General features: G+C 32.0%; 1 long non-coding RNA gene across 2 annotated transcripts in view; it reads left to right on the forward strand.

Annotated features, from left to right (window-relative positions):
* Positions 1 to 787: 787 nt before the first annotated feature.
* LOC132725675 (uncharacterized) overlaps positions 788 to 14,732 on the forward strand; it is a 33,276-nt gene continuing 19,331 nt past the window's right edge. Inside the window, exons 1-3 of one of the 2 annotated variants that reach the window (XR_009625097.1) lie at positions 788 to 1,164; positions 6,215 to 6,355; positions 6,818 to 8,059. This is a non-coding gene — a long non-coding RNA (uncharacterized LOC132725675). Of the gene's footprint in view, positions 1,165 to 6,214; positions 6,356 to 6,817; positions 9,439 to 14,732 lie in introns of those variants that run through there. The other variant, XR_009625096.1, reaches the window with a different exon arrangement.

Consider the following 14,732-nt stretch of genomic DNA (forward strand, 5'->3'; position numbering starts at 1 on the left):
ACATTTGGGACTATTTCTTAAAGATACATGTACGTATGACCCTTGGTATATTACTACGCACGGCATGAACGCGAGAGGTTCTTGACAGGTTTTGTTACATTTGAAATTTAACGAAAGAATCACATATTAAAATTGCAAACATAATGCAAACATGAAAAACAGAATATCAAACAAGTATCTGATATTATAAAATTTTTCAGGCCCGAACCGAAGGAAATGAATGGCTCGGCATAGCCTCAATCCTTCTTTACATTTTAAGCCCTTGCCTGATAGATTTGTAATATCAGACCATAGGTTGGTATTCTTCTATATATAGTATTTAAAAAAATTAAAACTGACACTTGGACATAAAGACATTTATGACGAAACCGAAATGTTGAATTATCTTTTTTTTGACATTGATCTTAAAATGGTGACCTTGATCATATTGGTCAAATGATTGAGTTTGCTGAAATTGAGATTACTGTTATTTATTTACAGATTATAAGCATTATATATTACGAAATTATTTATACTCATGTTTCTACCATTTTATATGTTTATCTAATAAATACTACTATTTATCTCTTATATAATATGAACAAGCGATCAACAAAACAAGTCATCCCCCGTACAATCTTCCCAACAATATCGAATGGAATTCAGAAAACAGGATCTTGAATTTCTCGATTCTCCATTTTTACAAAATTTGTTTACAAACTACACTGGTGATTATAGAATTCATATGGTGTGTTGGTATATAAGTGTTCCTCTCTGGTGTACAAGCTTCTACCTCACATAAACATCAGAGTTGATAGATTACTGCATACATTCCGAATGTGTTAGCAGTGTTTATTTTCAGAGAATGCAGAATGCGTGGTTGAGTAATAGTGGCGCTATAAGCTAACTGATTCTTTTTTTTGCCAGAATTATAATACGTAAAAATGGCGAATAATACATTTTCTTCAAGTTCTGTGAGTCTGAAAATCGGCTTTTTAATTTTGTTAGTTGTTATGATAGTTCACATAATTGGATTTTCGATACCAAGATGGATTTCATTTGATATAATTTTAAGACAGCGCTTGCCCGAATCTGCATACCACGGCGGTCTCTGGCAACACTGCTGGTGTGCTTCCGTTATAAAATCTGGTGCGTGACTTTGTGTCTCAAGGACAAATGATCCAGGTAAACATTTCTAGGACAAATGATTTGAAAATTTTGAAAATTAAATAATTGACATTTTGCTATAGTTTTTCGTTGTCAAGTTGAGTTGACTTAGATTTATTATTCGAAAAATTGATGCTGATTGACCAATAATTAATAGTTAGAAATGTTTAGGATGTAATATAAAAACTGCATAAAATGTAAAAAAAAAAAAAATAACTGGACCACCCTTTTTATCAACTAACAGCCTAACCGATTGATACTGAAAACAATTTATTGAAATTTTGAAATTTCCTGTGCCTCGTGGGTTCTTGAATATATACATTATTAAAAGAAATAATTGATTATGACAAACAAGCAAACGGTTCCTAATCAAATAAATAAAAACGTTTTCGTTTTCACGATACACCGTGTAACATATAAGCATCTGTGAGTACCTCCCGCTTTCATAACGAACACAAAATAGTTTTATTCTAAAACATGGTGTCTATACATAAATAGCCTTTCAGGATGTAATATTTTTATCGCAAAATATTTAAACTATCCCAACGTGTTTGAAATGATAACGGTAATATGTCTATCAAGATCCGGTAGCAGATGGAATATTAGAAAAAGCTGGTTAAATAAGCGCTAGCTATAAAACCAATGAAAGAGAATATTGTGGCCGGATATTGTAAATGTCATATATGTGTATAAATGACATTTAGCTGCATGTAAAGTCAAGATAATCATAGTATGAATAACTTTATTTAAGAGAAGCCACATATGTTGTAAATCGGTAGGCAAATTATTTAAATAATATATATTTTGATTTTCTGTGCAGTGCTTATCTTTTTTAGTTATTTTGTTTGTGGCATATTAACTTGCTCAACTTGCTCTTGAAGTACACAAACATTATAAAAATAAAATTCGATGTCTTGTTCAAATGTAGCCAGCAACCATTCGTAAATAGTATATTTTAATGGTGGGTGTTGAACGAATAATCTCGTGTGTACTCGAATGTAACATCATGAATTTTCAAGCGTTGATACTCATAAACAAATGTCACCTGGATTCTCCTGGAAACAGAAGAAATGCCTTGGCCTTTTCATGAAACTTTATGTGAGCTAATAAATAAATTAAATGAAATGTATTTCAAATCTTGTAAACAACATCAAACTTTCTTGTTTGTTTTCTAATGTATAAATGTAAAATTTACTAAAAAAATATAAAAATGATGACAAAAAGCTTGTCCCAGGGTACTCCAAAATGTATCAGAGACGTTCTAGACAAGAAAAAAATCCGGGGGAGCATTGTAACACCGCACTTTGGGGTCAAACGCACTTTGGGGTCCGACCCCAAAGTGCGTTACGTACTTTGGGGTCCGACCCCATAGTGCGTTACGCACTTTGGGGTCCAATTTCGACCCCAAAGTGCGTTAAACAGGTACATATACATTTTTTAACATCAGGCAAATGACCGCACTTTGGGGTCATAGAGAATGAATGTTCATTATGTTTTAAATAATATATTGTAGTCAAAGCCAATGGTAAACAAAAAATCAGGGTATTAAATAGACACAAACATGTGCCCTTAATTATAGTAGAATCAATAGGGATTTAAATAGTCTTGATTAGTAAGTGAAGAACTTTCACCAACTAAATCACCAAATAAAGAATTTGTATCAATTATTAAGCTTAAAATATTTTTTTCTCAAATTTTCCATTTATTTTAAAAGAATGTACACCTTGCATTAACTCCATTGTTTTTAGCTAAATGCATTATTTTCCCGTATTTTATTTACACATTTTATAGAAATATGATAGTCTTTGCATAGACAAAGGTACAAATTCTGTGTAATCTTAGTAAGACATTTCAGTTACAAATATGGGTCTGATAATATGTTGAAAGAGCCATTTATTTAGCTAAATGTGACATATAAGAAGTAGGTGTTGATGCGGCTTTAAGTAGTAGTCCGTACATGTAGTACTAATAAGTAGTCGCACATTAAGAGTGTAACTTCAGATTGTATCATAGTTTGGAGACCTTTCTGCTGAAAATGTGTCAGGGTTAAATCGTATACATATACATGCACAGTGCGTTAACTGGAGTGCGGGTATTAGTTACCCGCACTCCAGAGCATGCCCATTGATTGGCTCATTTTTGCTGGGGTTTACATATTGTGACGGCAGAGAAAGGGAAAGCGACAGAAATGTCATATCCAGATGCTCGTTCATTGGTTCATTTTTGCCGGGGTTTCATATTGTGATACAGGGAACGTGCTTTTATGTTTGACTATGATACAAAAGAGAAAGAACACCAAAACACTCGGCAATCTGATTTATACTCGGGGGCTACGCCCCCTCGTACAAATCAGATAGCCTCGTGTTTCGGTGCTCTTTCTATTACATAACGTAAAATTCTCAGTGGGGGTATAGAGGGGATTGTGGGGTATCGATCCCCCCGAGGGTTAAAAATAACATTTTAAAGGCCCATTATGCTTTTTTTTTTTCTTAAAAGCTTTTTAATTTTGATGTTCTTCTATATTATCCAAAAAATACACATTGGCCAATTACCTGAACCATCTTTTTCATCTGTTGCTTTTTAGCAATAATGAGTACAGTTATAGTGAATTAGTATTTTATAGGGAAGTCAAATACTACATTGTTTTGACTACTTTTATGACAAATAATTTCACATTTATCGCTACTTTATTCAGGTAGCAAGCATCTTACATTTCTCTGATACCATTATTTTAACATAATAAAATTCATGTTTGCTCTTTCTAAAGAAGTATGTAAGATTTCCCATAAAAAAACCTCTGGCGAACGGTGGTTACGGAGCTTAAAAAAACCCTTAAATTTGTTGATAAGCTTAATAATGTATTTGTAAAAATCACTATTTATAGTCCGATTGAAAAACTTGATGTTTTACCAGGACATTGCAATAGAGTATACTTATAGTTCTTTGGAAAAAATATTAACTGCATTTTATTTCATTCCCAACATATTTAAAATGGAGCTCAATATGGCACCAAAAGTTATCAAATAAATGACTGACAGAACGGGATATTTTTCGCAGCATCTTTTCATCTTTGGGATACACAATTTCTGTACTTGATTTTTTTGAACGGTGGCATAAAAGTGACATTTGCATTTTTTGGATACTTTTTTTTCGTACATATTTTTTTTGTATGTCGTACATATTTTTTTTAGTTTTGAATACATACTTTTTTAGTTTTGCATACGTATTCTTTTTAAGTTTGTATACATATTCCATTTTAGGTTTTTTTTACATATTTTATTTTAGTTTTTTGTAGATATTTTATTTTTGTTTTTTAGTACATATTTGTACATGACGCCATGTGTAAAGTAGAGGTTTGGATAATTACGCCATTTGTGAAACACCATTTTCAAACACTTCGCCATCTGGTAATTACAGTACCCCATTTGCAAATGCACCAACATTTTCATTTTTGGATGTATCAAAAAAAAATAACAACACTTTTTAGTATAAATATATTCTGCATATGGCCTCGATGTGGTTAACATTTAAAGATGCCTTAAAATCCTTCATGGGGTTTAGGAGAATGAAACCCAAGTCTTAATCCTTTGATTTGAGGTGTGACCCCGACCTTGAGCCGGCACACCTGGCATATAAGCTCTGCACATTATCTGGATGTGCTAAAGAATTGACCCAAATTAAATAAAAATCTTTCAAAGCTTTCAGCATTTTTTCTAAATCAGTGGAATATAAGGACCTATTTAGATCTTTGTAATACACCAGTCATTTTTCACCACCTTCCTTGCCCCCGGAGGAGAGAATCGCGTTTAAATGTTTGCGCTGTCCCGGGGCATAAGGCAGGAATGTTATTATCTGTGTATTCCCCGCAGGGCGAAGATTTTACCAGTGGTCAGCTTGGTTTAAAGTCAATGCCCACCCCACCCCCACCCCCCGAATGGGTGGGGTTAAGTGGTGCGTATTCATGGAATAATAACTGATCACCAATCCAATTATAGTATATAATAATAAAAAAACAATAATTATATAAGATACATATAATTTAAAAAATGGGCCGAAAAGGGTTGGTCGAAACCATCTTTGCCCTGCCGAAAACGAGAGGGCCGATTCCAAAAATGGTCCGAAATGTGTCCAAACCACTGTGCTAGTTGTATACTCAACTATGGGCTGTTATGAGATGTGAAGGCTGTTTTGATTGGCTAAAATATGTACGAAAAACAAAAATAAAATATGTGCGAAAAACTAAAATAAAATATGTATGCAAAACTAAAAAACAATATGTATACAAAACTGAAAAAAAATATGTATGCAAAACTAAAATGAAATATGTATGCAAAACTTAAATAAGCAAAATGCAAATGTCACTTTTATGCCACCGTAATTTTGTTATATGAACACAATTTTTAGATATTTCAAGTGGTAAAATTAATGAAACTTTTATCTCTTAAGCATCATAAAGTATTGACCGCCATCTTGAACTCCACCTCAAATATTTCAATGTCGCAGATCGAAAATAAGTCAGTACTCAGTATTTAAGCAGAACTCAGATGACACCTTTAGACCTCTTGAACCCAAAGTGCGTTGATATGTAGCATATTAACGCACTTTGGGGTCAATTTCTCGATTTTAACCCCAAAGTGCGTTGGACCCCAAAGTGCGGTGCGAAGTTTAACGCACTTTGGGGTCGGACCCCAAAGTGCGTTTGACCCCAAAGTGCGGTGTTACAGAGCATGCCCCGGACCCCATAATTTGCCCCGGTCAAAACAGGTATGGCTACGCCATTCTTAAGTATTTCGATTTTTTTAATACTGAATTGAAATTATTTGGAATAGGAAAACTCACTATTGAATTCATTCTTTTTATGTCGCGTATAGATGTTTCCTCCGGAAAACATTTTGATGATCCATACTTCCCCTACTTAATTTATGATCCATATAAGGTTGTTCCCCTCCATCCTAATAACATTATGATACGTATAAGGTTGTTCCCTTACTAAATATATAATGAGTTTTATTGTAAATGTATATATTTGTTCTCAAGTTTTATATATTGTAATTTCATATTATAACAGGATGGTTTAAGATTGTACAAACTACAGAAACACTTGGTCTCATTGGTCTGGTTTCATCGGCGTTTATATCTGCAATCATGCTGTTCTACAAACAAAACAAACGACACAAGACTCTTAACATCTGCTGTATGATATTGTCAGGTAAATTATCTTATAAATGATAGGTTTTTATACAATGTGTATACTATATATAAGTCAATATAATAGGACAACTAGATCAGAACCAACACGATTTTAAATATCAGAACATGTTTCGCTTTATTAGCTTCGTTAGTTGATATAATCTCGTTCAAAACATTCACGATTTGGAGTTTCCTTTAAGAAAGTAATTCAGCAAATGGGTAAAAGTTGTTGGTTTTATTCAATCAATTCAATTGAATCACCCCTGTGCTTGAAAAAATAACAAGTTAGGATACCAAGAGTATTAGGCTAGTATCCTTTTAATGATCCGAAAGGAGAATTAAAAGATCGAAATATTAAACCATAAAAATAACTTTAACTTTCTATGTTGAAATTTGTATTGGTCGATTTTACCAAGTCAAACATATATTTAATAACTAATTTATTTAGATATATTTATTAAACATTCAATATTTGTTTCAGGTGTTTTGATTTTCATTGGTGTGATCTGGTTTGGGATCAAATCTAGGGAACCTTTGGACGCATTTACCAGGTCTTCCAGCCATTTCTATGAGGAAATTCCTGTCGGAAAATTAAGTTATGCTTATCTTCTCTGCATTATTGTGGCCTTCCTCTGTATATTTGTGTGCACGCCTCTCTTTTTCTACGACTTGTACTCGCACAGACCTCCACCGCCTGAAACACAAGATTATTATACACCTCAAGGTCAAATTCATGTTCCTCAGTACGGAAATACTTTTGGTGGTCAACAGCCAAATACTGATACAGGCGCAGTGCGGACCACAGCCCGCGTATGAACAGTACTACCAGTCTGACAACAGTGGAATACCGTATAAATCGTAACCATTTTTTTACATTTTCAAAGAAAGAGTCGTTTTTTATATAATGAACATATATATTAACTCTTTGTAAGAAAGACATTTGCCTCGTAATAAAATATTGTTGTAGTTGAAAAGTTCATCATATCGTTCCAGACAGCTTCCAGCAGTCATAGAAACAAGGCTTCAAAAGGGACGCGAATAGTATATACATTTAATCACCTATAGAACAAAAAAAAAGAAAGAAAAGAAAGTCATTGTTAAGAGAATATTGATCAAACTAATGAAATTATAATTATTTATCATAATTCCAAAGTTTTCTCTATTATGTTACGTATTATTTAACATAAATTGATATGTATGTATTGGCTGTTATAATAAACGTAGATTTTTCTTTGATTTTTACACCTCGAAATCACACAAATTTGGTACAAAATGCGAAATACTTTAATCAGCGATTTTCTTAGTCATTCATATAATTTTGTTGTAGTTTAGGTGTACAAAACTTTCGTGCTAAGAGGTTTACCTATAGGTACAGGGATCAAACAGCTTTGTGGCCTATTTTGTAGTACAGTCTATTTTATTTACAAACAATTTATAAAATTAGTACTTGTCAAGAAGCGCATTCAGATAAGCCTGAGCCACAATCGTGCATAAAAATGCATGTTTAAACTAATAAATCAAGTCTTTGTAAGGGACGAAGACCGGGTAACATAATAAACTAGTTCAGCAAAATTATTGCAGAAATTTTCACCTGATTGTTTTGCTTATAAATCCAAAATTTTCAAAGTATTGATTGAAGGCAATTTATAAATTTTGAGATTTTTTGGTACATTAGAACATTTTAACTCTCAATCGACAAAGCATTTCTTTAGGGGGTAAACAGGTCCGAGTGACGTCATTCAAAATGATTCTCGATTCTACCCAACGCCTACAGGATATGACTGCAGTAAACTGTTTATATTCTGGCAAACAAACCAGTATGTGCTCGTATGAAACAAATGTAAAAATATCTTTAATGAAAAGCGCGCAATTTTTTTTATGAAACACAAAAAAGTAAGTTTGTCAATGAATTTATTTCTTTATACATTTTGGAAGATTTTTTTGTTGTGATACAGAATTTTTTCTTAATACTTAAAGACCCTGTAACTCAATTTTTATGGTTTTATATCATAAATATAATGATCAAATGAAGATTTATCAATATTGTAAGTTCAAAAAAGCATTATTTGTAAAGATGCTAGTATACCGGATTAAAATTTCATGTTAATAAAGGGAGATAATTATAAATTTATTTTCTTTAATGCCTTAGTCAAATATTTCAATTAGAAATTAATGCATATATTTTAATGAGCACAAATATTTGCAGTACATATTTAACATATTCTTCGATGTTTGAAAATTGTTTTAGAAGCATAATCATACACACATATAAAATTCACAAAAGTGAGGCCGCCCGGTTAGCTCAATAAGGTGAGCGTTGGACTGTGAATCAGGCGACCCGGGTTCGATTCCCGGACAGTGCAGGATCCTTTGATCCTTTCTACGGTCGTTCACGCTATACCTCTGATCTGGCATGAACAGAAGTTTCAGTTCCTTTCGAAAGTGAAGGCAACTTGTACTGGTAAACTGCTTGACAACCTGCTCAGGAACGATGCAGTGGTTGAACTGTGCTCTGGTGAATTCAATGTGGCTTACTGCAGTGATTTGAAGCGGAAACTATCGACACCACCACCACTACAGGTTACAACCATAATTACATTATACAGGACCTAATTATATGGTTCATCTTATAGACATTCTTGTCGTTGGCTATATGCAGATGCAACAGATGACATAGAGGGATCTCTCATGTCGTATGATGTACGCACGTGTATTTTAATAATATACATGATATAAAGTTTTATATCTCATCTCTTTACTTATGTTACACGCATTAAACATGTAGGATACATTTCATTTGTTTATTTAAACATATAAACGCTTTAAAATAGCATTGTTTCTTGTTGTGTTTTATTTGTTGTTTTTTATGTATTGAATATAAGAGAGACAAAGAAGTTTATGTCATATGTATTCAATATTGTATCTAAAAAAACTCTTACATGATGTACATGATTCAAACATTTATAAGGTATCTTTCAATGACATATGTAGAGAGAATTTGGACATTCCTTTGAGAAGCTATTTCGGCCATTGATTTAATTTGCTTGACAAAGTTGAAGCCATGCTTCTTCGGTTAGAAGAAATAAATGAAAAAGATAGAGATTTGATTGTTGTTGTTGATGTTATTGGTTGCTTTAATCTGAAGTAGTATAATTGTTTCAAGCTAGCTTATGGAATGTTAATGAATTTACCTAAAAGGTCCCATGAAAACGATGGTTTTTACTTGAATCTGGACGTTTTCTATACTACGTGTGAATGCAAAACTATTGTCTGTACAAGATAGTAACGATCTTATTTGACTTTTATTTACTAGATGTCAGTTAATATCTAATACTAGAAATCTGGTTTTCTTAAAATGGAGATGAAAGACCTAATTGGATAACCACACATACACAGTACAGTTGGTGATCATTTTGAAGAAAGTATTAATATAGATAGGTAAAGTCTGAAATTATTATTATTAAAATAGAATTGCAGTATTTCACATGAATCTTAACACACTTACTTTGGTAAATCGGCCTAGGACATCGAGTTTTATAGAAAATAATTTCAAACACTTAATTGGTTAGTATTTCTGTAGTAAGTTTTTCTTAATTAAAATGGTCGAAAGACCGAGCCGTTTTTGACTCATTTTATTTTGTAAACGCTAACTAATAAACAATAATAATCAATACGTGATGTATTGTCTATTTCTTTGTGAATCAAGAAACCTAGTATGATTCAATATTCGTCACAAATATAATGTTCTTTTACATCACAGTATTCCTAGAAGCATTAACAGTTGAATTTAACTCTGACACAATTCCAATATTACCAGAAGTCGAACGATACTAGCAATTCACTATTATAATACAAACACAGAACCACACGCATTATTTTGTCAATATACAAATATTTTATTTATATACGATGAACAGTGTTATTTATACATGCATCGGAGATCGATTGTCCATATTTGATCGTATCATGACGCCGGGCTTGGAATCAACGTTCTGTATATACACAAACTCCTAAAAAAACATTCTGCGTTTGTTTATATTTTTATGCATTTTCACAAAAGATAGATCTATAGAAAGAAATTCAGTAAGTGTAATTATTAACTCAGCGAAACAACTCACGAGAATACCATACTCGTGGACTATCTACATAATGTACACAGTCCTACGCATAAACCCAAGATTTCCAGTTTTCCCAGTAGGTATCGCATCCACACCGCTATGTAACACCGCACTTTGGGGTCAATCGCACTTTGGGGTCCGACCCCAAAGTGCGTTAAACTTCGCACCGCACTTTGGGGTCAAACGCACTTTGGGATCAAAATCGAGAAATTGACCCAAAAGTGCGTTAATATGCTACATATCAACGCACTTTGGGTTCAAGAGGTCTAAAGGTGTCATCTGAGTTCTGCTTAAATACTGAGTACTGACTTATTTTCTATCTGCGACATTGGAATATTTGAGTTGGAGTTCAAGATGGCGGTCAATACTTTATGATGCTTAAGTGATAAAAGTTTCATTAATGTTACCACTTGAAACATCTAAAAATTGTGTTCATATAACAAAATAACGGTGGCATAAAAGTGACATTTGCATTTTTTTGTTTTTAGTTTTGTATACATATTTTATTTTAGTTTTGCATACATATTTTTTTCAGTTTTGCATTCATATTTTATTTTTGTTTTTCGTACATACGTTATTTTTGTTTTTCATATATATTTTAGCCAATCAAAACAGCCTTCAAATCTCAGCCCATAGTTGAGTATAAAACTAATTTACATATGGCGAAGTGTTTGAAAATGGTGTTTAACAACTCAACTCAACTCAAATAATTTTATTGGCATAAAACAAATAACAAGTTTATAGCCATACAAAATATAACCAGTTCAGTGATAATAGAAAGACATGCATGTTTATATCATTTACAGAAGAGTACTGTAAAGACAAATACATAGTATTTTTTTCTAAACATTTTACGAAGTAAGATTTTATGTGATAACATAAACAATTACAATACTATACGGCGACACTGTGTTAAATTTAAACTATACAGTATAATGATGTGTATTGATGTATATCTCTGTTTACCTAAAAAAAAAGCAATTCATGTACATAAAGTTATGATTTGGAGACACGTAATTTTGTTGCAAAATATATAAATTTCGACAAACTTATAATAGTTGCGTTTGATGTAGAAGACATAAGATTTTTAAATTTCGTTAACGTAGGCCAGTGACAATAATAGTTCTTCAAACATTTACGCCTTAGTTCTCTATATTTGGGGCAAACTAACAGAAAATGGTATTCATTCTCTAATATATTCATGTTGCATGATAAACAGACCCTTTGATCTCGCGGCACATTGTTATATATTCCGATTTCTATATTAAGTCTATGAGAAGAGGTTCTGAAGCGGGCTAAAGCATTTTTAAACCTTTGGTCAGTTATAAATTCCAAATACCGTTCTCTTTCGAAAGCGTGTTTAAATAAACTATATGTTTCTATACGTCTAGAATTAACCACCTCTGAATACCATCTTTGGAGAAAATTATCAATTATTCGTTGTTTAATCTCCAAAAAGGGTATTTGTGTGTATATATCGGATTGTTGCAACCACACATAGAGAAACCCGTGTTCTTGCAAAATACTCTTTATTAATTATACCTATTTTTAAGAAAAACGATCCCTGTGATGCTCGTAATTATAGAGGGATTACATTAGTAAGTTGTTTATCAAAAATTTTTACAGGTATTTTGAATAAACGAATTCCATGCTGGGCCGAAAATAACAGTAGATTGAGTGATGCGCAATTCGGATTTCGTCAAGGTCGTTCAACTACTGATGCAATTTTTGTTCTTAACGCTATCGTTCAAAATATCTTAAATGATAAAAATCGTCTTTATTGTTGCTTTATTGATTTAAAGCGTGCCTTTGACAGTGTATATTTAAATGGTTTATTTTTAAAATTATATAAGCTAGGTATAGGTGGCAAAGCTTTGCAAATTTTAAGAAGTATGTATTCACATGTTAAAACATGTGTAAAGGCTTGTAACTCTTACTCAGAATTTTTTGCATGCGCTGTGGGCTTGAAACAAGGGGAGATAATGTCGCCTCTACTATTTTCTCTTTTTATAGAGGACCTAGAACTTTTTTTACAGGATAGTCCGTTGTGTGGTTTAACTCTTGACGATATTACTTTTATTCTTTTATTATTTGCTGACGATATGGCTTTACTTGGTAAAAGTCCTGTGGAATTACAGCATAGTCTTGATTTGCTAAATGAATATTGTGATAAGTGGGGGCTTGAAGTCAACACTGATAAAACAAAAATTGATGTATTCAGAAAGCGAGGCCCGTTAAATGCAAACGAAAAATGGACATACAAAGGTAGCTTAATAGAAACCGTTAATAACTTTAATTATCTAGGCACTGTTTTTAATTACACAGGCTCTTATACTTTAAATCAGACGACATAAGTAGGTAAAGGATTAAAAGCTTTGAATGTTTTAATACATAAAACAAAACATTATGCCGTTAAACCCTCTGTTATGTGCCAACTGTTTGATGCTTTTGTTGCCGCCACCTTGAATTACGGATGCGAAATATGGGGCTTTGGAAAATCGAAAGAAATAGAACGTGTTCATTTAAAATTTTGTAAACAATTATTAAATGTTAAAATGTCAACATGTACAAATAGTATTTATGGAGAGTTAGGTCGATTTCCAATGTATATAAATAGATATGTTAGAATTATTAAATTTTGGTGCAAAACTGTATCGACGGAAAATATCTTGATCAGTAAACTATATGATTGTCTACTTCAAATTAAGAATAATAAAAATAATTGGGTTTATAATGTTAAATCTCTTTTAGATGAATACGGATTTTCCTATGTATGGTACAATCCAGGTTTAGTTGACTTGAAAAAATTTCATATTTTGTTTAAAGGAAGAGTTACTGATGTTTTTAAACAAAAATGGGAACGTAAGTTATCTACCAGTGAAGTATCGTATGGATATATTAAAAATAGTTTTGAATTTGAATCTTATATAGACATTTTACCTAAAAAGTTTAGAATTGCAACATCCAGACTGCGTTTATCATCACATAAACTGAGAATTGAAACAGGCCGATATGCGCCAAATAGAATAGACCGCAAGCAAAGAAAATGCTTACTTTGTAACAAAAACGATATAGAAGATGAATATCATTTTGTAATCATTTGCCCGTTTTACGATGAATTAAGAAAGTCTTTTATAAAATCTTATTATTACAGACATCCAAGTGTGTACAAATTTGTAGAATTGATGCAATCTAGGAATTTTAAAATAGTAAAGAATCTCGGTAAATTTTTGTATAAAGCTTTTTCTGTTAGAGCGAGTCAAATTGTTTAGTTTTTCATATCATTTATACAATCTACTAGTAAATGTTATTCGCATATTGAACTAAATCTAGGTTGTGTATAATTTTTGTATTCATAAACTGAATTGCAACTGTATTCACATACCCATCCTCCTTCTCCATGTGATAAATATTATTTTTTATTGTGGCGTGTGTGTGTTGGTGAACGTGTGTGCGTGCGTGCGTGTGTGTGCGTGTGCGTGTGTGTGTGTGTGTTAACTTTCTCCCACTATGTTATGCACTAATTTCAATGTTCCTATGTATGCCATTGTCATGTGATTGTAAATTTGTATCATATATTATTAGTTATAACGAAAAACTTGTAAAAGTTTAAGTTAATAAAGTATCTATCTATCTATCTTTATTTGAAACGCCCAGTTACCCTCGTTAACATTACCTAGCTCGCAATCAGTTTTCAACATAATGTAAACCTTTTTCTGAAGTAACAAATGGTGTAATTATCCAAACCTCTACTTTGCAAATGGCGTAATGTAAAAATATGTAAGAAAAAACAAAAATAAAATATGTACAAAAAACTAAAATAAAATATGTATGCAAACTAAAAAAGAATATGTATGCCAAACTAAAATAAAATATGTATGCAAACTAAAAAAGAATATGTATGTAAAACTAAAAAAAAGTATGTATTCAAAACTACAAGTAAAGAAAATATCTACGACAAACAAACAAAAATATTACGAAAAACAAAAAAGTAGAAAAAAATACAAATGTCACTTTTATGCCACCGTTCAAAATACTCTAGTACAGAAATTATGTATTCCTAGAATTAAAAGATGCTGCGAAAAGTATCCCGTTCTGTCGATCATTTACTTGATAACTTTTGGTGCCATATTGAGCCCCATTTTAAATATGTTGGGAATGAAAAAAATGCAGTTAATGTCTTTTTCCAAAGAACTATGAATATACCCTATTGCAATGTTCTGGTGAATTTTTTTTTCGATCGGACTATAAATAGTGATTTTTACAAAAACATTATTA

Source organism: Ruditapes philippinarum, unplaced genomic scaffold, assembly GCF_026571515.1.
Source record: "Ruditapes philippinarum isolate M1 unplaced genomic scaffold, ASM2657151v2 ctg3452_1_1_1_1, whole genome shotgun sequence".
Lineage (NCBI taxonomy): Eukaryota > Metazoa > Mollusca > Bivalvia > Venerida > Veneridae > Ruditapes > Ruditapes philippinarum.